Source organism: Pongo abelii, chromosome 1 (assembly GCF_028885655.2).
Source record: "Pongo abelii isolate AG06213 chromosome 1, NHGRI_mPonAbe1-v2.0_pri, whole genome shotgun sequence".
In the NCBI taxonomy this organism is placed as follows: Eukaryota; Metazoa; Chordata; class Mammalia; order Primates; family Hominidae; genus Pongo; species Pongo abelii.
Genome location: NC_071985.2, coordinates 221,669,891 through 221,695,651, shown reverse-complemented (window position 1 = coordinate 221,695,651; position 25,761 = coordinate 221,669,891). Strand labels below are relative to the sequence as shown.

General features: G+C 48.2%; 1 long non-coding RNA gene across 1 annotated transcript; it reads left to right on the top strand.

Moving 5' to 3' along the window:
* Nucleotides 1–6,210: 6,210 nt before the first annotated feature.
* LOC134760922 (uncharacterized) lies at nt 6,211–9,717 on the top strand. The gene is made up of 3 exons (XR_010139048.1): nt 6,211–6,283; nt 8,080–8,423; nt 8,681–9,717. It is a non-coding gene; the product is annotated as an uncharacterized LOC134760922 (long non-coding RNA).
* The last annotated feature ends 16,044 nt before the right edge of the window (nt 9,718–25,761 follow it).

Below are 25,761 nucleotides of genomic sequence, written 5' to 3'. Positions count from 1 at the left end.
ACCTAACCCTCTGCCCCTCCAGCAACAGGCAGGCACTTCCAGCCCCTGCTTTTGAGCACGTACTGGGTGCCAGGCTCGGTACTGGGTGCACGGATGTACAGTGAATAGGGTGGCATTCTTGCTGCCCTCACTGAGCTAGCTATACTAGTGGTGGATGTCAGGGTGTGGCAGGGAAGACTCAACTGAGAAAGAGGCGGATGGTCTGAGTCCAGCAAGAGTGAGGAGAGTTCATGAGGCACCGGGAAGAGGGCAGTGTCCGTTTGGATCCCCGAGGCAGGGACCTGCTTAGCACAGCTGAGTCCCAGGATCCCTGGACTGGCTGGAGCACAATGAGAGGAGGTGGGGGGCGCAGCCGGGCCAGGTCATGTTGGACTCTGTAAGCCACGCTAGGAGAGGCTATAAGCAGAGGGTTCCACAGTGAGGTTGGCATCGCAAAAGATATACCTGTCTGGCTGCAGATGGAGACAGGGTAGCATGAGTTAGTAGTGGAGAGCAGCTACAATAGCCCAGGCAAGAAATAAGGAGGCTTGGATGAGGATGGGGGCAGAGAGATGGAAGGGAGCCAATAGAATCTGGATATGTTTTTGAGGGAGAACAGAAAAACCAGTGAGATTGATTTCATGCAGAGATTAGGGGCCAAGCACGGTGGCTTACGCCTGCAATCCCAACACTTTGGAAGATGGAGGCGGAAGGATCACCAGAGCCCAGGAGTTTGAAACTTCAAAACAGCCTGGGCAACATAGCAAGACCCCATCTCTAAAAAAAAAAAAAAAAAAATTGGCTGGCCATGGTGGCACACGCCTGTAGTCCCAGCTACTAAGGAGACCAAGACAGGAGAATTACTTGAGTCCTAAAGTCAAGGGTGCAGTGAGCCGAGATTGCACCACTGCACTCCACCTTGGGAGACAGAGCAAGACTTGTCTCAAAAAAAAAAAAAAAAAAAGAGAGAGAGAGATTAGGGAAAAAGAAATATCAAGGGTAGCTTCTGGGTTTCTAGCTTAAGCAACCAGTGATGTGTTTAAAACCATGGGGGCAGATTTGATGATAATGAGAGTAGAATTTGAGATGAGAAGGGGGCCTGGACAAGCCCTAAGGAGCTCCAGCATGTAATGGATGTGTGTAGGAGCACGAGCAAAGAAGATGGCGAAGGAGCAACTGGAGAGGTGGCTGGCAAAATAGAAGACAGTGCTTCGGCCGGGCGCGGTGGCTCACGCCTGTAATCCTAGCACTTTGGGAGGCCGAGGTGGGCAGATCACGAGGTCAGGAGATCGAGACCATCCTGGCTAACATGGTGAAACCCCGTCTCTACTAAAAATACAAAAAAAATTAGCGAGGCGCGGTGGCGGGCGCCTGTAGTCCCCGCTACTCGGGAGGCTGAGGCAGGAGAATGACGTGAACCCGGAAGGTGGAGCTTGCAGTGAGCCGAGATCTCGCCACTGTACTCCAGCCTGGGTGACAGAGTGAGACTCCGTCTCAAAAACAAACAAACAAACAAAGACAGTGCTTCGAGAAGGAAGATACAGTCAAGTGGATTGCATGGCGCTAAAATGCCGAGTAAGACATATGTTGTATTCAACAATGTAGAGGACATTGCCTGTAAGTTGCGTTGGAATTTCAGACAGAGCGAAGTTAGGCGGGATGAAGCGCCGATGGCAGGTTAAGGAGAGATCCTGAGTATGACAGAATGGCCATGGAACTTTGGCCCACGACAGTGACTTACAAGGGCGGTCGGTAGGAGTAGGAGCCTGCATGCTGGAGAAAGAGTGCAGATCCAGCCTGCAAACAATTAAAAAACAATAATAAAACTAGGACTAAAAGCCGGCTGCTTTTTATTATCACTGTGCTCTTGGCAATTCTAAACAAAATCTGGAGATTTGGGGTGGAGATAAAATTCTCCTCCCCTCAAAAATCTTTGGTGAGTTTAAATTCCAGTGAGTTTTAGTAGATATGTAGGCAAGCTTTAAATTAGCACATTGTAGTACTTTTCCTTTAGTAAACCTTGTACACCACGTGGACGTTAATTCTGAGATCTGCCGGTTATGCAGTGGGCGCCCAGCAAGCGTGGACTCTGCTAACGCACCTTCATTTCAAGAGAATGTTCTAATGGTTTGGAATTGTTCAGGCTTGCTCGGGGCACAGTGGAGTCTCTAACCCCCCTGTTGCGACATATTCCTGCATGTAAACAGATTTTAAGACAAAGCAATGGGACTTGAGTTGCTTCAATGCTGTCATTCTGTGTGACCACTTGCGGTTTTATTTTTTTTATTTTATTTTATTTTTTTGAGACGGAGTTTCACTCTTGTCACCCAGGCTGGAGTGCCATGACGCGATCTCGGCTCACTGCAACCTCCACCTCCCAGGTTCAAGCAATTCTCCTGCCTTAGCCTCCCATGTAATTGAAATTGCAGGCATGCACCACCACACCCAGCTAATTTTTGTATTTTTAGTAGAGACGGGGTTTCATCATGTTGGCCAGGCTGGTCTCGAACTCCTGACCTCAAGTGATTTGCCCATCTCAGCCTCTCAGAGTGCTGGGATTACAGGTGTGAGCCACCGCACCCGGCCTCACTTGCAGTTTATTTGTGTTTTAAAACTTAAAGAGTGAGGCCGGGCGTAGTGGCTCATGCCTGTAATCCCAACAATTTGGGAGGTCGGTCAAGGCAGGTGGATCGCCTGAGGTCAGGAGTTTGAGACCAGCCTGGCCAACATGGTGAAACCCCGTGTCTACTAAAAAAACAAAAAAATTAGCTGGGCATGGTGGTGCGCACCTGCAATCCCAGCTACTCAGTAGGCTGAGGCAGGAGAATCACTTGAACTTGGGAGGTGGAGGTTGCAGTGAGCTGAGATCGTGCCACTGCACTCCAGCCTGGGCGACAGAGAGAGACTTTGTCTCAAAAACAAAACCTTACAGAGTGAAATAGAATCCAGACTAGGAAGGGGAATCTTCTTGTCTGGTAAGTGCAAATTTTAGTTCATTCATGGAATGTAAAGAAAAGTGTTACATTAGCAGTATGATTTTATAATTGCCACAATTTTAGTTGTACCTTTTGCTGATGATTTTCTTAAAATCCACTTACTAGTTACTGGAGAATTATTTAAATAGACATTTGTTATATACAGCTATCACCAAAAGACCAAAATACAAATCATTAAGTAAATATAAAAAATATATAGCAATGGCCGGATGCAGTGGCTCACGCCTGTAATCCCAGCACTTCGGGAGGCCGAGGCGGGCGGATCACCTGAGGTCAGGAGTTGAAGACCAGCCTGGCCAACATGGAGAAGCCCCATCTCTACTAAAGATACAAAAATCAGCCCGGTGTGGTGGCAGGCACCTGTAATCCCAGCTACTCGGGAGGCTGAGGCAGGAGAATTGCTTGAACCCAGGAGGCAGAGGCTGCAGTGAGCTGAGATCGTACCACTGTACTCCAGCCTGGGCAACAGAATGAAACTGTCTCAAAAAAGCAAACAAACCAACAAAAAACATGTAATAAGAGTAAGTAGTTGTGCCCTTTTGTACTGTCATACTTTTGTACTGTGATTGTGTATTTTTAAAGTTCAATAAAAAATTTTCACCATCTGCATTTATTTTCTTCTTATTGTTTCATTCATTAGCATTAATGAAGATATTAGGTTGCTGCAAAGGTAATTGCTGGGTTTTTTTTTTTTTTTTTTTTTTTTTTTGAGACAGAATTTCACTCTTGTTGCCCAGGCTGGAGTGCAATGGCGCGATCTTGGCTCACTGCAACCTCTGCCTCCCAGGTTCAAGTGATTCTCCTGCCTCAGTCTCCCGAGTAGCTGGGATTACAGGCATGCGCCACCACGCCCGGCTAATTTTGTATTTTTAGTAGGGACAGGGTTTCTCCATGTTGGTCAGGCTGGTCTCGAACTCCCGACCTCAGGTGATCTGCCCGCCTTGGCCTCCCAAAGTGCTGGGATTACAGGCGTGAGCCACTGTGCCTGGCAGGTAATTGCTGTTTTTGTCGTTGAAAGTAGTTTTGTCATATTGAGAAAGGAAGTGTTAAAAACAAAAAACAAAACAAAACAAAAACTCAGAAGAATTCTATGGGCTTCCAGCCTACTAAGCACACCACTGGTCCAAGGTAAGCGTCCTGGGGGATGTCCAATGTCTGTCATCCCTGGACATGGAAGACGAGTTGGGTCTGACAATTGGCACCAGCAGACTAAGCCAAGGCCCCTTATGGAGTTGATGGGAGAAGTTCCCAAAAGGACTGAAACATCTTCAGTGCAGTCTGAATTGGGGAAGGGAAGGGCAGGTGGGTGAGGGGAGATCTACAATGAAAGAGTCCTGAACTGGAGTTTTATGGGAGCTTGGAATGAACTGTTTTCCAATCCTGTGCTCCACCATGTGCCACGCCAAACTAATCCTGTCCCTAGAGGCAGCTACTTTGAACTCTTTTCCAATGTCTTCTTGTATTTAACTCTATTTTTCCAAATATCATGTTTTCACCTATTTTTGCATTTTTTTTCCAATTGTAGGTGTGGTCTACTGATTTTCTACTGTGGAGGATTAGGCTTTGGTTCTCTCCGTCTCCCCCACAGCCTCCCCAAAATATTCCACACTGGGGAGAAAAGGAGAAACATCGTTACAGATCCTAGATGTTTACAGGATAGCAGGGGAATATTATGAATAACTTTTTGCCTTTAAACCTAACAACGCAGATAAAATGGACACATTTCTTGAAAGGCACAAATTACAAAAATTCATAGGAGAAACAGGAAATTTGAATAGCCCTATATCTATTAACAAAATTAAATTTTTAATTAAAAACCTTCCCCTACACAAAAAATCCAGGCCCAGATGGCTTCACTTGAGTGAATTCCCCTCAAGGAAAACACTCAAGGAAAAATTAGTATCAACCCTACACAAATCCACACTAGAGAAGAAAGCACTTTCCAATTCATTTTATGATAAACAAACTATAGTATAACATAAGGTTGGAACACTACACAGCAATGAAAACCCACAAACTACTGACACACAAAGCCGCCTAGAGGAGCTCAGAATCATGCAGAGTGAAAGGAGGGTAATGGCCAAGCTAAGCTTTAAAAAAAGAGTTAGTGGTGTGAAGAGGCGTGAATGAGAGTGAGCAGAGAGAGATTTTCTCTGAGAACAGGAAGCCAGTGACCTAAATGAGTAAAGGTGCCTCTGACCTTGCTGCTCCCTGAGATGGAGAACTGGGAGATAGCCCGGTACGGTGGCTCACGCCTGTAATCCCAGCACTTTGGGAGGCCGAGGTGGGCGGATCACGAGGTCAGGAGACCAAGACCATCCTGGCTAACACGGTGAAACCCTGTCTCTACTAAAAATACAAAAAATTAGCCGGACGTGGTGGTGTGCGCCTGTAGTCCCAGCTACTCAGGAGGCTGAGCAAGAGAATCACTTGAACCTGGGAGGCAGAGGTTGCAGTGAGCCGACATGGCTCCATTGCACTCCAGCCTGGGCAACAGAGCGAGACTCCATCTCAAAAAAAAAAAAAAAAAAAAAAGAGAGAGAGAACTGGGAGTCCATCTTAGGTGATGGGTTTCACTTTGGACACATTGAACATGGGGCCCTGCAGAGCATCCAGTTAGCAGCTTTAGAAAGGTAGAGATGGGGGAGTCATTCTTTTGGAGACAGTAGTTTGTTTGTTTGTTTATTTTTTGGAGACAGAGTCTCACTCTGCTGCCCAGGCTGGAGTGCAGTGCTGTGATCTCAGCTCACTGCAACCTCTGCCTCCCAGGTTCAAGCGATTCTCCTGCCTCAGCCTCCGGAGTAGCTGCGACTACAGAAACGTGCCACCACGCCTGGCTAATTTTAGTGTTTTTAGTAGAGATGGGCTTTCACCATGTTGGCCAGGCTGGCCTTGAACTCCTGACCTCAAGTGATCCACCCACCTCGGCCTCCCAAAATGCTGGGATTCCAGGTGTGAGCCACCGCGCCTGGCCTGGAGACAGTAGTTTAAATAAGTCCTGGCGTGAATGCCTTACCCAGAGGGGGCATAAAGTGAGGAGTCTAAGGCCAGCACCCTGGGAAATGTCAGCGTAAGAACTGCCGGGGGAGGAGGAACCAGGAAGGGTCAGTGACGGGGATGACAAAGGGGGTGTTGTGGGGAAAAGGGCAGAGGAAGAGGGACTAGCGACCACCTCTGCTCTGAGGTCAGGCGGAGCAAGACTGAAAAGAGGCCGGGGATTGGGAAATGAGGCCATTGGTGGCCTTGTCCCTGGCGGCTCTGGGATGTGGGCCAGAAGCCAGTCCCTGGTGTTGAAATAGGATCCAAAGGTGAAGAAGGGAGTGTAGATGTTCTTTAAAATTTGACTGTGGATGGGAGGGTGGTTTTGGTTTTTGCCATGTTGGTGTTTTAAAAGCAGCAGGGAGTTGAGCTGCTTGCGGACTGGAAGGAAGGAGCCAGCAGACAGGGAGGAGAGGAGGGGAAGTGGGTAGTGAAGGGGAGAGAGAATAGCCAGGGGTGGTGGGCAGAAGGAGAGGAAATGGAACCCTAGAGGCCTGGGCAGGAGGCCTCTTGCTGTTGAGCTGCGGCCGGCTGTATTTTGAGACCTTAACCTTAACCTTCTCAGCTGTGTTGGATGCAGCCTCCAGAGGCCCAGGAGAGGTGGGGATCAGACGGGGTTCGACAGGGAGCCAGAACCATGAGGTCTGTCGTGGAATAAAGGATGTATTCTAGGAGTCAGGCCTCACCCAGCTGCGGCGGGGGTGGAGGGCAAGGGGACTGTGAGGGGGCCGGGGTGGGCGTCTTTGGGAGGTGTCTTCCGTGAGTTTGCAGCAAAGGGTCTGGGGTGGGCCTGGGGTGGGCCTGGGGTCAGTGTTGGTCAGCAAGGCCAGCCTCACCTTTGCCTCTCAAATCACGGGTGCCTTCCCTCTTGACAACTCTGCCCTGAGACCTACAGGAAGTGGATTCTGAGAAATATGGCTTCCACCGTTACAAGTGGACCAGCGCTGTCCCATAGAAATAATGCAAGTCACCTGCGCTCCTGGAATCCCAGCACTTTGGGAGGCCGAGGCAGGCAAATCCCTTGAGGCCAGGAGTTTGAGACCAGCCTGGCCAACACGGCGAAACCCCATCTCTATCTTTACTAAAAATACAAAAATCAGCTGGGCATGGCGATGCATGCCTGTAATCCCAGGACGTTGCAGTGAGTGAGATGGTGCCACTGCACTCCAGCCAGGGCAACAGAGCAAGACTCTGTATCCAAAAAGAAAAACAAAGAAACAATGCAAGTCACACATGTAATTTAAAATTGTCTAGGCTGGGAGCAGTGGCTGACACTTATAATCCCAGTACTTTGGAAGTCTGAGGCGGGAGGATTGCTTGAGCTCAGGAGTTCAAGACCAGCTGGGGAAACATAGTGAGACCTTGTCTCTACTTTAGAAAAAAAAAAAAGATGAGCTGGGCGTCGTGGCACATGTCTGTAGTCCCAGCTACTAGGGAGGCTGAGGCCTCTTGAGCCCACGAGGTAGAGGCTGCAGTGAGCTGAGATCGAACCACTGCATTCCAGCGTCGGTAACAGAGCAAGACCCTGTCACTAAAAAATAAAAATAAATAGGCTGGGCGCGGTGGCTCACGCCTGTAATCCCAACACTTTGGGAGGCTGAGGCTGGTAGATCACGAGGTCAGGAGTTCGAGACCAGCCTGACCAACATGGTGAAACCCCGTCTCTACTAAAAACAGAAAAATTTGTCAGGTGTGGTGGCACACACCTGTAATCCCAGCTACTCGAGAGGCTGAGGCAGAAGAACTGCTTGAACCTGGGAGGCGGAGGTTGCAGTGAGCTGAGATCACGCCATTGCACTCTAGCCTGGGCGACAGAGTGAAACTCCATCTCAAAAAATAATAATTAATAAATAAATAAATATAAAAAGAAATAAAAATAAAATTTTCTAGGTGACACTTTTTAAGAAGGAAAAAGAAATGGAAAGTTAATTTTAATAATTAAAGACAATATGTCCAAGACATTATCATGTAATGTATAATCAATAGAAAACATTGTTAATGAGATGCTTTATGTTGTGATTTTGCACTAAATCTTTGAAATGTGGTGCCTGTCTCACGCTTACAGAACAGCTCAACTCCGAATAGGCGCGTTTCCATCGCCGCCATAGCTGGTGACCGTCAGATTGGACAGCACGGTAGAGGTGGGTCAGGAAAGGCAAGGAGAGCACTTTCGGAAGCATCTGGATCCTGGGCCCTCGGGGAGGGCGGGGCCTGGGTCCTGATGTGAGGAACCTGTTCCTGGAGCCTGTCTGTGGCCGAGAGGGCCTCCTTCCTGGCTGACACATCACCTGCTCCGTCCAGGCCACGAGAAGCAGCTGTGGCCCAAGCCCATGACCCTGCCTTTCTTCCCCAGGTGCACGTCACCCTCTGTGGCAGCCTGGGATGCGCACGAGCTCCTCAGGAGGGCGGGTGAGTGGACTTTGCAGCGTGGGCTGGAGGTGATCTCAAAGGGCACAAGGGTTGGAACTGAACCAGCCACGCCAGGGGACGGGGGTTTGGTCGGAGCCCCATGGGAAGGGAAGGCCCCTCTGCTCCAGGCCATCCAGGATCTCCAACCATGGCCCAAACAGCCACCGTGATGATGCCCACCTACGGGCTTTGGCACTTCGGGAGCGTCTTGCTGGGTGAAGGGCAGGTCGCTATCAGATGCATCTGTTTAATTTTAGAGCTCCGTGGAACACACATCTGGATGACAGGAGGGAGCCAGGAGCTGTGAGAAGAGGGGGAGCTGCCACCGCAAGAATGCAAGGCCCACGGGCTCTACGATGTGGGGGAGCAGCGGGCATCTGAGGAAGGGGCGTCAGGGGCACATGGCCAGCCCTCTTCACCCCACAGTCTGCCCCAGGCCAGCCCCACTAGGAGTGACCCATTTTCTCCTAGCAGGATTCCTTGCATGGGGTGGCCTGGACCCAAAACTCCCGCTCTGAGGATTCCCTGTCAACCACAGAGAAGGCTAACTCAAGTTTCTTTATTTGGCCATGAAATTTTGGGGCATCTCACGGTGCTTCTTGGGTCCACTGGAGAGCCCTGGGAGCTCAGAAGAGGCAAGAGGGGCCTACTTCTCCCTTGTTTGGGCTTTGCTAAATACCAATATTATATTAGGCAACGCCGCAAACAAAACCAAGGCCTGGCCAGCTGCCCAGGGTGTTTAAAGGCCAACGGATGAAGGCAGGACGTGTGCCCGTGGACTTGCACACTCAAGCAGGCCGAGGGGAGAGCAGCCCGGCGGAGACCTTGGTGGTCCGGGGCTGAGCAAAGGCTTCCCCCACCGACCAGTCCGTCCCAGTGCGCTCAGCACAGGAGTTAGCGGCCGCACATTCAGCCGTTGTCTTATTTTAGAAAATGACATCCGGTGGGTGCGGTGGCTCACGCCTGTAATCCCAGCATTTTGGGAGGCCGAGGTCAGGAGTGATCCACTTTGGGTGGACCACAAGGTCAGGAGTTCAAGACCAGCCTGGCCAACACGGTGAAACTCCGTCTCTACTCAAAATACAAAAATTAGCCAGGCGTGATGGCTCACACCTATAATCCCAGCTATTTGGGAGGCTGAGGCAGGAGAATGGCTTGAACCTGGGAGGCGGAGGTTGCAGTGAGCCAAGATTTCGCCACTGCACTGCAGCCTGGGCGACAGAGCGAGACTCCGTCTCAAAAAAAAAAGAAGATGACATCCATGATGTTAATAAAAGCGGACGTATTAGGGGAAGGGAGACATCCTGTCAACTTTTCATCAGCTCACATTTGACCCTCAGCTTTTTTCTGTTAATCTAGTTATCATATCAATAGCGTTCTCACAAATGACCCAAGACAGTGTCGGTGGCTCTTAGTGTTTGAATGTAAAAATTTATAATATTTTTAAAATGTCAACAGACTGAAAACAGGAATGGTGCATCGTTGGTTGTAAACCGTCTCCTGAGCGTGGTAATTCCATCTTCATCCTAAGCAGAAAAAACATACTTACCCGTGTGCCCAGGGGCTCTCACCCCAGCACACCTCTTGCCCACTTAGCCTAGCTGATGATCAAATTACTGAGTGGGGGTTAAATGCCCTTCAGACTTATAGGTAGAATTCCTGAAACACGTCTATCTAGAAGAGGAGAGGCAGTAGTATTGGGAGGGGAACAGGAAGTAGACGGTGTGGAGTGTTGTTTGTTACATGCTATCTCTTACCGTCTGTGTTTGTTTTTACTTATGCTTGCCTTATCTCTGTCCTCCCGCCCACTCTGTCATTCAACTACCCAGTTCCCCACCCTGGTTTCTTGTGTATTTCTTTCCAGGAAGACACACAGACAAACTCACACACACACACATTTATATATATATAAAATAGGCCAGATCCCATCCTTCCTGGGTCCACCCTTCCTGGACAGCCCCCCAACCCAGCACACAAACACACTGTTATTTTTCTCACCTCAATCCACCCTTGATCTTGTACCCCAATCCAGCCACCGCTCAATTCTTTGCTTTCTTTAAAATACAATTGGTCAAATTATATGTGTTGGCAATTACATATATATCTGTATATTTACTCTCCCCCAACTTTTTTCTTTTCTTTTTTTTTTTTTTTTTTGATGGAGTCTTACTCTGTCACCCAGGCTGTAGTGCAGTGGCCCAATCTTGGCTCACTGCAACCTCCACCTCCCGGGTTCAAGCGATTCTCCTAGCTCAGCCCCCCAAGTAGCTGGGATTACAGGTGTGTGCCACCACGCCTGGCTAATTTTATTTTTTGTATTTTTAGTAGAGACAGAGTTTCACTATGTTGGCCAGGCTGGTCCCGAACTCCTGGCCTCAAGTGATCCGCCTGCCTTGGCCTCCTAAAGTGCTGGGATTACATGCGTGAGCCACCACACCTAGCCTCTCTTTTTATTTTTTACAAAGATTCTAGCTTAGTGCTTCCGTGCATTTTTCACTTTGTCTTGGAGATCATTCCTTATCAGCACATGACCTTTCTTTTATTTTTTATTTTTAAAGGCTTGTCAAGTGAAGCGGTGGGAGTGGAGAAGGAGCAAAGAAATCTGTAACTGGTTGGGATCGGTGAGTTGTGAGCAGCTGCATAAAGAACATTTCTGTTTTCTTGGATTACAACATGATTTCCATTGTATAGAAATACGGTATTTATTCCGCCATTCCCCCACCCATAGTCACTTAGGTTGTTTCCAGCCTTCCCAATCTTCTTGCTATTATTACAAGGCTGCCACGAATCACCTTGTGCATACTTGATTTTTTTGATAAGTTAAAAAGTCCTAGAGGAGAAATTGCCTAATCCTTTGTGCACCTGTAATTTTGATAAATATTGCTAAGTTGCCTTCCATAGGGTTTGTACCAATTTACACAGACACTGGAAATGAATGAGAGTGCGTTTACCCACACCCTTACCAATGCAATCTGTTAGCAAATTTTCTGAACTTTGCCAATTTGGGGAAAATGGGTATCTCAGTGTAGTTTGAATGTATACTTCTCTTTTGGGAAATTATGTTTAAGAGCCATTTCCTTTTCTGTAAACTATGTTTTAAAAATCTTTTCTGGTTTGTTTGTTTTTTGCGATGGAGTCTCACTCTGTTCCCCAGGCTGGAGTGTAATGTGGTGCAATCTCAGCTCACCGCAGCCTCCGTCTCCTGGGTTCAAGTGATTCTCCTCCTCAGCCTCCCAAGTAGCTGGGAACTATAGGGACGCGCCACCAATCTCAGCTCACCGCAGCCTCCGTCTCCTGGGTTCAAGTGATTCTCCTCCTCAGCCTCCCAAGTAGCTGGGAACTATAGGGACGTGCCACCACACCCGGCTAATTTTTGTATTTTTAGTGGAGATGGGGTTTCACCATGTTGGCCAGGCTGGTCTTGAACTCCTGACCTCAAGTGATCTGCCTGCCTTGGCCTCCCAAAGTGCTGGGATTACAGGCATGAGCCACCGCGCTCAGCCTCTTATCTGTTTTTTTATCCTTATCTGTGTTTTCAATCCTTATCTGCTTATTTTAAAGGCTGAAACAAATCCCTAAATGTTAAAAAAAAAAAAATAGAAAAATTATAAAGCAGCACTCTTGTTCTAGCCTCTTATCATGGGGTAGCTTCCCATGATTAACTTGAATTATCTTGGGACAAAGACCTGGAGAAGAACAGGGGCACAGGAGTCTCAGAGACTGGGGAGAATCCTGCCCAAGCTGCCCCATTCTCTGGAGGCCTGGCCACAGAGCAGGGCCCAGAGGCTCAGGCTGTCACCACTTTGGGGAAGAGTCCCCTTCTCCAGCTCTGTCCCCCTGACACATGAACACAGCTCCCCTTCAGGCTGACTCTCCTGCCTAGGCCCAGCGTCCCGTCCTCTCTTGCCTACTGAAAGACACTGTATCTAAATCTGTCCACTCACTGTCCCCAGTCACCAGATCCCACTACTCCTGGATCCCTCCTGGACCCACCCCTCCTGGACAGCCCCACCAGCACACAAACACACTGTTACTTCTCGCCTCTTAATCCACCCTTGATCCTGTACCCCAATCCAGCCACTGCTCAATTCTTTGCTCTCTTTATTTTTATTATTTTTACTTATTTATTTTTTTGAGACTGAGTCTTGCTCTGTCTCCCAGGCTGGGGCGCAGTGGCTCGATCTCAGCTCGCTGCAGCCTCTGCCCCCCAGGTTCAAGCGATTCTCCTGCCTCAGCCTCCCCAGTAGCTGAGATTACAGGCACACACCACCATGCCCAGCTAACTTTTGTATTTTTAGTAGAGACAGGGTTTTGCCATGTTGGTCAGGCCGGTTTAAACTCCTGACCTCAGGTGACCCACCCACCTCGGCCTCCCAAAGTGCTGGGATTATAGTGAGCCACTGTGCCCGGCCTTAAATAAATTTTTATAAACACCTACTTATTTTTACCATTTCTGGTGTTTTTTTATTCCTTCCCAAAGATCTAAGATTCCATTTGGGTCACCTTTTTTTTTTTTTTTTTGAGACAGAGTCTCGCTCTGTTGCCCAGGCTGGAGTGCAGTGGCATGATCTCGGCTCACTGCAAGCTCCACCTCCAAGGTTCACACCATTCTCCTGCCTCAGCCTCCCGAGTAGCTGAGACTACAGGCACCCGCCACCATGCCTGGCTAATTTTTTGTATTTTTAGTAAAGATGGGGTTTCAGTGTGTTAGCCAGGATGGTCTCCATCTCCTGACCTTGTGATCTGCCTGCCTCAGCCTCCCAAAGTGCTGGGATTACAGGCGTGAGCCACTGCGCCTGGCCCATTTGGGTCACCTAAAGAATGTTCTTTAGTGTTTGTTTTGTGTGTGTGTGTGTGTGTGTGTGTGTGTGTGTGTGTGTGTGTGTGTTTGACAGAGTTTTGCTCTGTTGCCCAGGCTGGAGTGCAGTAGTGCAATCACTACTCACTGCAGCCTCGACCTCCAGAGCTAAAGCGATCCTTCCACCTCAGCCTCCTGAATAGCTGGGACTACAGGCATGCGTCACCACACCTGGCTAATTTTTTAGATTCTTTGTTAAGACAAGGTTTCACTTTATTGCCCAGCCTGGTTTTGAACTCCTGGGCTCAAGTGATCCTCCCACCTCAGCCTCCCAAAATGCTGGGATTACAGGCATGAGGCACGGCACCTGGCCTATCTCAATTTTTGTTTTCCTGAAAATGTCTTTATTTTACCTTGAGTTTTGAAGGATATTTTCACAGGATGAAGAATTCTACATTCCTTCAGCACTTTAAATATATTATTCTATTATCTTTGGTTTCTACAGTTTCTGATCAGAAGTCAGACATAATTCTTATTTTTGTTCTCTTGGATGTGATGTGTCCATATTTCTCCAGCTGATTCTTAAGAATGCTTTCTTTGTCCTTAGTTTTTAGCAGTTTGACTATGATGGTCTAGGTGTAGTATTTCTGTATTTATCCTGTTTAGGATGTGCTGAGCTTTTTGAATCCATGGGTTGCTATAGTTCACCCGTTTTAGAAAGTGGCCATTACCTCTTCCAATATTTTCTTTGTCTCATTTTCTCTCCCTTTCATTCTGCAACTCCAAATAAAAGCATATTAGCTCATTTAATATTGTCCCACGTTTTTGAATGCTTTGTTGTGTCTTATTTGATTATTCTTTCTTTCTCTGTGTGCCTCAGTTTTGATAATTTCTGTTGACTTGTCTTGAGTTCATAGATTCTTTATTCTGCCATGTCTAATATGCTATTAAGCACTTCCAAAAAATTCTTTATTTCAGATTCTGTATTTTTCAGTTCTAGAATTTCCATTTAAAAATTTTCATTTCAGCCAAGCACGGTGGCTTACACCTGTTATCCTAGCACTTTGGGAGGATTGCTTGAGACCAGGAGCTCAATACCAGCCTGGGAAACATAGGGAGACCTCTCTACAAATAAATATATATGTAATTTTCAAAATTATTTTTAAAGGTTTTCAATTCTATGTTGAATTTCCCCATCTGCTCACATGTTTTGTCTCCCTTTCCACTAAATCCTTTAATATATTTATATATTTTAATGCCTTTGTCTGCTAATTCCAACATCTGGATTATATTGACTTTGCTGCTATCGACTACTTTTTTTTCTTCTTCTGTCAATGGTTCACATTCACTGCTTCTTTACCTGTCTAGTAATTTTTTATTATATGCTAAACATTTTGAGTGCCTCATTGTAGAAACTCTGGGTTATGATACTATCCTCTGAAGAGTGTTAAACATTTTTTTCTGGCAGTTAACTAATTGGTGGATTGTCTTGATTTTGTTAAAGATTGATTTTAGACTTCATTAGGGTGGGTCTATTTCAGTTTTACTCACAGTTTTAGGATGAAGCCCTTACTCCTAAGGTATGATCTTTACTTCTGAATGGTAGCCTTCCTGGATTTCTCTGTTGTTCCCTCCTTTTTAGTAACCTGCCCACAAATTCTAGCTGTTTTTGCTGCCCTGAACCCTGAGCTTCCTTTTCTCCACCCAGAGAGACTGTGACTCTCTGCTTGTAATCCTCTTCCTGGTACCACAGTTTGAAAATTACCCCAAGGCAGAAAGTCAAGGTGGATGTGTAGTTCAGCCTTGTGTGTTTCCCTTTTTAAAGGATTGTAGCATGGCATTGCCTGCGGTCTAATGCCCAATAATTGTTTCATATATTTTGACCGTTTTTGCAGTTATTTATGACAGGCAGATTTGTCCAGTACCAGCTACTCTTCCATGGATGGAACCAGAAATTTCTCCTCTTCTCTGAGCCCTTTCCAATTAAGCTTTCATCCCCACAACTCACCCTTTCCAGACAGTCAATGACATTCATATTTCAAACTCTAATCTTCATGATAAGGCCTTATCTAATCTGAATAAAAGCTGTATTTGTCATGGTTGAGCACTCTCTCTCCTTCTTTTTTTTTTTTTTTTTTTTGAGATGGAGTCTCATTCTGTCACCCAGGCTGGAGTGCAGTGGCACAATCTTGGCTCACTGCAACCTCTGCCTCCCGGGTTCAGGCGATTCTCCTGCCTCAGCCTCCCGAGTAGCTGGGACCACAGGCGCGTGCCACCACGCCCGGCTAATTTTTTGTACTTTTAGTAGAGTTGGGTTTTCACCGTGTTAGCCAGGATGGTCTCGATCTCCTGGCCTCGTGATCTGCCCGCCTTGGCCTCCCAAAATACTGGGATTACAGGCATGAGCCACCACGCCCAGCCACTCTCTCCTTCTTGAAACTTTTTTTTTTTTTTTTTTACTTTGCTTCCAGAAAACCCAATTCCTTCATTTTCCTCCTACTTCACTCGTTATTCTTTGGTCTCATCTTCCTGGCCTCCAAATGTTGGAGATCCGCAGCATTCACTGTAAGACCTCTTCCTTTCTTCAGCCAAACTCTCCTTGGTTATCTCACTGAGTCCTATGGCTTGAAATATCATCTGTATACGGGCAGTTCTCAAAGTCTTATCTGCAGCCTGAATTTCTGCCCTGAAATTCAAACTCAGAGCTCCATCTGCCTCTCAATGTCTCCATTTAGAAGTCTAAAAAGCATCCCATACTTAACATGTCCAAAACTGACCAAGCCTGCCTCTCCTTTGGTCTTACCCATCTTAATAAATAACTCCATTCTCCCAGTTGCTCAAGCCAACCATTTTGGAATCATCCTGGAAACTTCTCTTTTATTTGAACCCCATATCCAATCCATCAGAAAATCCTGTTGGCCCGACCTTGGAAAGCTACCCCACCATCATCTCCCTCCTGGATTATTACTGTAGCATTCTCAATGCTTCCTTGCTTCCTCCCTTGCCTCCTGTGCCAGCTGAGACCACTGCAGAATGTAGATGAGCTGTATCCTCTGACAGATACAGAGATTGCAGAGAGGTTAGCAGACGGGCTGATTACAAGCTGTGGGTGGGATCAGGGATACCAACAAGAGACGGTGACGTGACGTATCCTCTTACCATCCCTAAGATGGGTGAGAGTTAAAGCTGCCGGCCCCCTGATGGGAGCCACAGCCTTTGGTAGAAAAAGTCAGCTACTTCCAAACTACAGCCTAGTGGAGACAGAGAGCCAGGGAAATCAATACCCTCCCCTCTCCTCTTGCCCTCTGATCTCCTGCTCTGTCTCCCACTGGCTGAGCCTAACTGGAAGCTGGAGGCTTGGGGAGCCCACTGATATAGTCCACAGAGGGCAGCCTCCCAGGGCAGAGAGCAGGGTGAACAAAGGGAGAGTAAATTTAGAAGGCAAATGGTGAATACCCCAAAGCCCTCTGCTTGCCCACAGCTGCACACACCATCCATGGCCCAGTCTTCATGTAGCTGCCAGAGTGATCTATGCACTACTGGGGACCAGAGGTGAGGGGCGGGTCACAGGATGGATGGAGCCTGGATCTATGGGACACTAAAGGGAGGAGGGCTGCCTGCCTACCAGGAATGCTGATCTTTCCTTAAGAGAGCGAGATAAAAACCTCTGTTGTGTTTGAGTTACTAAATGTTTGGGAGTCTATTACAGTTTAGCCGCTTATCTTAGACACATGTAAAGCAAGGGTAATAGTTATATCATCCCTATAGGGCTATCAGTGGAATTAAATAAGCTATAATTGCTTAGAACAATGCTTAGCATAAGTTCTTAAGCAATGGTAACAATTATTATTATTATTACTATTATTATTGGGACAGTCTCACTCTGTTTCCCAGTCTGGAGTGCAGTGGTACAGTCTCACTCATTGCAACCTCTGCTTCCTGTGCTCAAGTGATCTACCTACCTCAGCCTCCCGAATAGCTGGGACTACAGGCACATGTCACCATGCCTGACTAATTTTTTGTAGAGACAGGGTTTTGCCATGTTGCCCAGGCTGGTCTTGAACTCCTGGCAGATCCTCAAGTGATCTGCCTGCCTTGGCCTCACAAAGTGCTGGAATTACAGGCGTGAGTCACTGCACCCGGTCCAATTATTATTTTTATTTAATACGTAAAATTAATATGAAAGCATACTATTAATTATGTTTTTGCGAATGCCTTGTTATAGACTTTGAGGGGTTCTTCCAGAGAATTGAAGAATTGTGGAGTGTGTGTGTGTGTGTGTGTGTGTGTGTGTGTATGCATATATATATATATATAGAGAGAGAGAGAGAGAGAGAGAGAGAGAGAATTCCAGCCACCTCACCCCACACCACAAGAGGCTGCTGATCCACTTGCCCTCCAGGCAGAGTGCCCAGGAGAAAAGAGAGCTGGTCCCTGACTTGCTTTAGGATGGGGCAGACGTTCCTCTGTGCCATGTTCCAGGCCAAAACCTTATGAAGGCCTAGCACCTTCACTCGTGTGCTTTTGGGAGCCCCAAGTCACGGAATAGTCTGGCTACCCTGCAGGACAGACCACATGGAGAGGCCATGTAAGACCCAGGGAGAGAGGCCCCGAGACTCCACAGGGATGGAGAGACAGGCACAGCCATCCTCGTGAACTGGGTGTCCCAGCCTTCTGGGTGTCCCCACAAAGATGCCACGTGCCTGAGCCATGTTGAACCCTTCAGCCCAGAAGAGCCCCAGCAAACGGGCCCTCCAGCCACCGCCCCAGCAGATGATGGAGCGGATGATTCACCTAGCTGAGCCCTGTCCACCCTCAGGTTCAAACAAGATCATCAAATGGCGGGGTGTTTTTTTGTTTGGTTGGTTGGTTTGGTTTGGTTTTTTGAGAGAGGGTCTTGCTCTGTGGCCCAGGCTAGAGTGCAAGTGGCTCAGTGCAGCCTTGAACTCCTGGACTCAAGTGATCTTCCTGCCTCAGCCTCCTAAGTGGCTGGGACTACAGGTGTGCCCCATTGCATCCAGCTAATTTTTATATTTTTTGATAGAGGTGGGAATCTCACTATGTTGGCCAGGCTGGTCTCGAACTCCTGACCTCAAGCAATCCTCCCACTTTGGTCTCTCAAAGTGCTAGTTTTACAGGCATGAGTCACCATGCCTGGAGATAATTGTTTTAAGCCATAAAGTTTTGGGGTGGTTTGTGATGTTGCCGCAACAGCAAGCCAAGCCTGCTGGTGTGAGCAGGAGGTGGGTGGGTACTTGCTGCTTTGAATTTCCCTTCCAGTTGGGGGAGCTGGAAATTCAAAGTCACAAGTACCCACCCCACCCGCTGCTCACATACGCAGGCTTGGGAAGGAAGGGAACACCAAGGGCCGGCTGCCTTGGGTGTGTTGCAACCAGATGCCCGCAGGCCCTGGATGGAATTCTCCAGGCATCCGTGGTGGGGGGACCGGCTCCTGCCCCCTTGGCCGAGAGGGCTGAGCTCACTCAGCGTCTCCATTCCTCTTCTTGATTGGCACTTTAATGAGGGCAGAAGGGGCTGACCCCCTGCCAGGGGGCCGGTTCATGCCCCGTTTATCTCACAGCCCGAGTCAGACTAAAACAACACCGCAGGCTGAGCGGCCAGGAGCCAGCAGGGCCGGGAGCCCCCGCCCTCGGTGATGGATTGAGTGACCGCGGCGAGTTGGCAGCTGAAGTGTGTGGTGGCCGCACCGTCCTGTCAGCCTGCAACAAAGGAGGCCGGCCTGGCCGGGCCCTCACGCCAAACGGCTCCCCTCCCAGGGACAGCTCCAAGGGCCGCCTTTCCCTCCTTCACCCTCCCCCAACTCCAACGCCAAGTTCCCAGAGGCAGGCTGAGGCCAGAGCCTAGTGTGCGGGGGGCACTGCCCTGGGGTCCCGGGTGCGGTGCATGGGGGGTGGGAAATCCTGGGCTTGCAGGCGGAGCTGGTGCTGAGAACGTCCTCTTGGGCTCCTGGCTTCAGGGCCCAGCACTGGACCCCTCCTGACGGTGCAGAGGACGGGCTTCTTGGTCCAGCAACCCCTGGAGGATCCCAGCTGGGCCTTCAACTTGCTGTGCAACCTTGAGTGAGTGAGTTTGTCAACCTCTCTGAACCTCTCCTCATCTGTCAGAGGCGAATCCTGCTTATATCTCCATCCCTGGGTTCTTTTGAGGATGAAATGAGACTTGCTGGCAGAGCCTCCCTTCCAGAAAGCAGGCTCCTACACGTGAGGCCTCAGTTTACCTGGGCGGCACTGACCATCTCCCCAGTACCCATGCCTGGGTTGAATGACTCTGAGAGGAGCCGCTGGTGGTAAAGAACCCCCCATTCCCACTGTCAGGAATTGTCACCAGCTGCCACCATAAGTACCACAGCTCTGCAGCTTTTTACACATGGAGAAACTGAGGCTCAGAGAGGTAAATGTGCCCAGCGTCCTGCAGAGAGTGAGACAGGTCAGGGACTCCAACCCAGAGCTGCCTGGCTCCGAAGTCTATGCGGCTGCTCCCAAGGCCCTGAGCTGTGGGCTGGAATTTCCCCGTAAGGACAGGGTCGTAAGTGACAGCCCCCAGTGCTCGCAGAGGCAAAGCGCCAGAGCCTGGTTTGCAGCGTGCGCCTCGCCAGCCATGAAATGCTGAAGGGGGGAAGCCTTTCCCATGCCTTCCTGGGGCCACAGAGTGCAGTTGAGCTCAGCAGCTTGGAGGAGGTGCAGGGGGCCGGCCTCAGCCCCTGGGTCTCCAGGTGTGGGGACCTACATCAGGAACAGGACAGTCTTTGCAGTGCCAGCTGCTCTGTCCCCAGAGCTGGGGAGGGGAGAGGACAGAGCTGGACAAATAGCTCATCGGATCCAGAGACCCCTGGAAGGGGAGGAAGGGGCCTTCCCGGGCCTTGTCTGGACAGCTCAGTCCTCCCAGGAGGGGAAGAAACCAGCCTCCGCTTGCAGATTTCACCTCCCTGTGAACTCCCGAAGGGCGGGAGGCCAAGCCGCAGCTGAGGTCAGAGAAAGTAGCAGGGTGACCGTGGGGCTCCACGTGGCCCTCCCTTACTCTCTGCCATGGGCCCTCCAAAAACAGGCTTCTGCCCCCTCAGCTCCCCCAACAGCCTTTCCCCACCACCAGACAAAAGATGAGCTGAGCTGAGCTGCCCGGGTGGTGGATCAGGGCTCTGAGGGTGGGCTAAACCAGGAGAGGCTTCCCCCAAACTCTGATTCACCAGACGAGGAGAAACCCAGCCTTTTGGCCCCAAGAATCCCTGTGCCCCACCCTGGATCCAGCCCTGAGTGGGCCCTTAAAACTGTTTCTTCCCACCCCAAGTGCTTTTCATCTATTATTCCCTTTGTGTCAAAAAGTCTTGTCCCCATTTGCCCGGTTAATTCTAAGTCAGCCATCAGAGCTCATGACACAGGTCGCTTCCTCAGGGAAGTCTTCCATGACCGACACCCCTCCTGGCAGACCCCTGGTCAGAATAAGTCCCTCCCTGTACCGTAGTCCACATGGCTCTGCCAGCCCTTCCTTTGCAGCTTTGCGCATGTTAAATGTCATGTTTCATGGATTTGTGTTGATGATAAGCTCCCGATGGTAGGGACCATCTCTGCTCACCTGTCTGTCCCCAAGCCCAGAAGACAGCCTGGCACACGACAGGTGCCTGATGAGCACTTGTGGCCTGGATGGCACTGGCCAGTGTGCATCTCCCAGGAACTCTGTTGTGAACTCTGCTTGGGCAGGGACATGTCTGTTTTGTTCACCATTGTGTCCCCAAAATTCAAAGTCTTGCACCTAGAACAACACTCTTGTTGGATATTTGATAATGAGTGAGTTTGCTGCAAAAGGAAAAAAAGCAAGAACGATAACAACTACCACCATAAAATAAGAAAACCGACTCAGAATAGAACTTGAGGCAAGAGACCCTCTGAATGAGGAGATTCTAAGTCGTTTCATTCCAGAAGAATTATTCTGTGTGCTTCAATGAGCCAAATCCCCAGGGAACAAATGACATCAGGGAAAGCTGCCTGAGCCCAGGACAAAATCAACTAAATTGCTCCAACTGGTAAACCTCCTGGCTCTCATTTCAGCCCACTGAGTCTTAGAGAGTTGGTGGGGTGGGTGGCGGCGGGGGGGAGGTGGTGTAGAACAGCAGGAGTGTGACTCTAATGTAACCCAGGACATGAAATGTTTCCAATATTCTAAATTTTGTGGACAAAGTAAAATGTCAGGAAACAGGAAGCAAAAGAGTGGCTACAATATATAAAGAATTCATTAAAATAAACAAGAAAAACATTGAGTTTAATGTAGATGAACAGAGGACGTGAAAGAATCACTTACATATGAAGAAACTAGAGTTGGACAGTCAATATTCATTGAATGCTTATCTGTCTTAGACACCAAAGTAAGTTTTACATCTCACTTAATTATCACAGGGAGTATAGCAAGAAAATCCAACCAAACGGCCAAGCACAGTGGCTCCCACCTATAATCCCAGCACTTTGCGAGGCCAAGGTGGGAGAACTACTTGAGCCCAAGAGTTCAAGAGCAGCCTGAGCAGCATAGCGAGATCTCATCTCTACAAATAAAATAATTAGCTAGGGATAGTGGCACTCACCAGTGGTCCCAGCTACTGGGGAGGCTGAGGTAGGAGGATCATTTGAGTCCAGGAGATCGAGGCTGCAGTGAGCCATCCAGGATAATGCCACCACACTTCAGCCTGGGCAACAGAGACCCTGTCAAAAAAAAAAAAAAGAAAGAAAGAAAAAAAGAAAAAGAAAGAAAGAAGAAAGAAAGAAGAAAGAAAGAAAAAGAAAGAAAGAAAGAAAATCCAACCAACAAATGTACATGTTTCTAATTTTTTTCTATATTATTTACAAAGTTCGATAATCCTTTCGTTTGTCCCAAGAAAATTCCTGCATTCCTGTCTTAATTAAATCTCTCCAACCAACCAGTTTTCTGCAGAATATAATTCATTCATTCAGGTAGGAAATGATGAAAACTGTTTACGTAGTCACAACCCTGATAACTACGTCTGGGATGAAATTAATTTATTTCTGAGGCATCTGAGTTCCGCAGATGACGTAATTACTATTGGACATTCAAACTACTTCTAAGACTCATTTAGGGTAATTCTGAGACACACTGGCAATATGGAAATAGGTCGTAAGTTCTTGGGGCAAAGACCATGTTTTGATTTTGCTATTCTGAAAGTACCGCATGTATCTAAAGCTCCTATAAATAAACAAATAAAGATCAAATGATTGGCTGAATTGGACAGAAAGAAAAACTTACCAGCTGGAAATGGCATTATTCCCAGTTTATATCTGACCCGGTTGGGGCTCAGAGGTTAATTAATATGGCAAGCTCATGTGCTCTGAGTTCACGTGATTGTCCTCACTCATCATCAAAGAGGGGGAAACTAAGGCAGTATTAAGAGACTATTTTATATTTACAAAATGAATTTTAAAAAGGGTTTTCTTTTTGAGACAAGGTCTCGCTCTGGCACCCAGATTGGAGTCCAGTGGTGTGATCATGGTTTAGTGCAATCTGCCCATCTCAGTGGGACCACGGGTGGAACTGCCCGCATGTGCCACTGCGCCCGGCTAATTTTAATTTTTTTTGGTAGAAAAAGGGCTTCCCTATCTCCCTATGTTGACCAGACTCGTCTTAAACTCCTGGGCTCAAGTGATCCTCCTGCCTCAGCCTCCCAAAGTGCAGGTATTACAGGCATGAACCACTGCACCAGGAAAAGAAAAGTGTTCTTAAGGTCACACCCAGGATTGTGAAGCATGCAGAGAAATTCAGGTACTTACTCTGCTGTTGAAGGTATTGCAAATTGCTATCGTACTTAGAAATTAACTAACACCCAGAGAAAGAAAGTCATAAAACGATGTTTCCATCCCAGTAATTCTCTATTGGAATTCATCCCAAGGAAAAGGTTTATGAGATGCAAAAGGCCAGAACCATTCAAACAATGCACGGCTGCATTATTGTCAGCGGAAAAAACTGGAAACAACCTAAACATCCACTATCAAAAAAAACTTTCCAAAAATACGGTAAAACCCCATGAAGGAATAGTAGAAAACTATTAAAATGATATTTAAAAGGAGAAATTTAAAGATTATGCGGAAATACAAAAAACATCTATGAAAGCGTTAAGCAAAAATCATAAATTATAAAAACGATTGAAAAAATTGGGTACTTGCTGAGTGCCCAATTTTTTTTTTAAATATTTTCCTTTCTTGTCACGATATCATCTTTGTAATAATACTGATTAAATATTTTAAAACAATGAGCCCATGGATGGACTATCTGCTCTGGGAAGCCCCTGGCCGGGGAACTGTGGGAAAGACAGGAAGCGGAAAGGTCATGGTCCCTGGGGGAAATCCCACCGCGGGTGGGCACAGCTTCAGGAAGAACCTGTTTCTCTGGGGAGCAGGATGGTGATGACCACAGTGATCCATTTTTAAAGGAGTCAGCTCTCTTTGAAGGATCACGTCAGTTTAACTTGTGATCCCTTCCTTCCTCCCTTCCTTCATTCATTCAACACATCTGAATGGAGCGCTTCCTCTGTGACAGACACAGGTTTAACGAGGTAGTTGGGGAAAACCGCTTCAATGCAGCGAAATCTCAGCCTAGATCTGAATGCATGTCGGCATTATTTTAATTTAAAAAAATAATTATGTATCGGCCGGACACCCTGGCTCACGCCTGTAATCCCAGCACTTTGGGAGGCCGAGGAGGGCGGATCACCCAAGGTCAGGAGTTTGAGACCAGCCTGGCCAACATGGAGACACCCCGTCTCTACTAAAGATACAAAAATTAGCCCGGCGTGGTGGCAGGCGCCTGTAATCCCAGCTACTCGGGAGGCTGAGGCAGGAGAATTGCTTGCACCCGGAAGGTGGAGGTTGTAATCAGCTGAGATTGTGCCACTGCACTCCAGCCTGGGGGACAAGAGCGAGACTTCGTCTCAAAAAACAAAATAAAAATAAAAATAATTACGTATCATTTTTATTTATTTATTTTGAGATGGGATCTCACTCAGTTGCCCAGGCAGTGGCGCAATCTTAGCTCACTGCAGCCTCCGCCTCCGGTGCTCAAGTGATCCTCCTGCCTCAGCCTCAGCCTCCCGAGTAGCTGGGACTACGGGCGACTGCCACCACGCTGGGCTAATTTTTATATTTATTTATTTATTTATTTGAGATGGAGTCTTGCTGTGTCACCAGGCTGGAATGCAGTGGCACAATCTTGGCTCACTGCAACCTCCAACCCCCTGGTTCAAGCGATTCTCCTGCCTCAGCCTCCTGAATAGCTGAGGTTACAGGCATGTGCCACCATGCCCAGCTAATTTTTGTATTTTTAGTAGAGATGGGGTTTCACCATGTTGGTCAGGATGGTCTCGATCTCCTGACCTCATGATCCACCTGCCTCGGCCTCCCAAAGTGCTGGGATTACAGGAACGAGCCACTGCGCCAGGCAAGTTTTTGTACTTTTTCTAGGGACGGGATTTCACCATGTTGCCCACGCTGGTCTTGAACCCTTGGACTCAAGCCTCCCAAAGTGTTGGGATTACAGGTGTGAGCCACCGCGCCTGGCTGTATCATTTTTACAATTAGAAAACACAGAGCTATGGCCCAGAACTTTGGGACACCAAGGCGGGTGGATTGCCTGAGGTCAGGAGTTTGAGACCAGCCTGGCCAACATGGCTAAACCCTGACTCTACTAAAAAAAATATAAAAATTAGCCAGGCGTGGTGGCATGCCCCTGTAATCCCAGCTACTCCCGAGGCTGAGGCAGGAGAATCGCTTGAACCCGGGAGGCAGTGGTTGCAGTGAGCCGAGATCACGCCATTGCACTCCAGCCTGGGCCACGGAGAGAGACTAGGTCTCAAAAAAAAGAAAGAAAGAAAACATAGAGCTAATTCATGTTAGTAAACAATGGTGATGGTTTATGGAGTCCCAGGAAGATTCCCTAAAGTCAGACACCTCTTCATAGGAGAGCCAGAGCCTCATCCTTTCCACCCTGGGCCCAAGTTCCCCGTCTCCCTGGCCATAGCCTATGATGATGGGGTAATGACCACAGTGTTCATCCCATTAGGTCCCCATCCAGGAGCTGGCAGGCTCCTGACCCCGGGAGGACAGGGTAGGAGGGTGTGACTAGTCTGGGCAGCGGAGCCCCACTCTTACGAACACAACTCAAGGGACTGTGTTCTTGACATGACTGGCCCCAAACTGGGTACATTTGTTTCATGGGAAAGATGGCTCTGGGTCCAGCAGAGGAGCAGGCAGCCTGTGGGTCCCCAGTCCCAGAATATAGACCTCGGGGGTCTATATCGCACCAAGGATGGTCCGATCCTCCCTTCCTACAGAGACCTCAGGCCTGTCAGCACCAAATGCCTCCCCAGGGAGAGAAGAAAGTTACAGATGGCAGGGACAAAGCATTCAGGTTTTCATTTCCTCCACGGGGTGTTGGCCACATTGGAACGTCTGTGACTGCGAGAACGGGGGCCAAATGCTCCCGCCTGCTTGCCAAGCTGCGAGCACAGTTCCTCCTCCTCCACCCTCT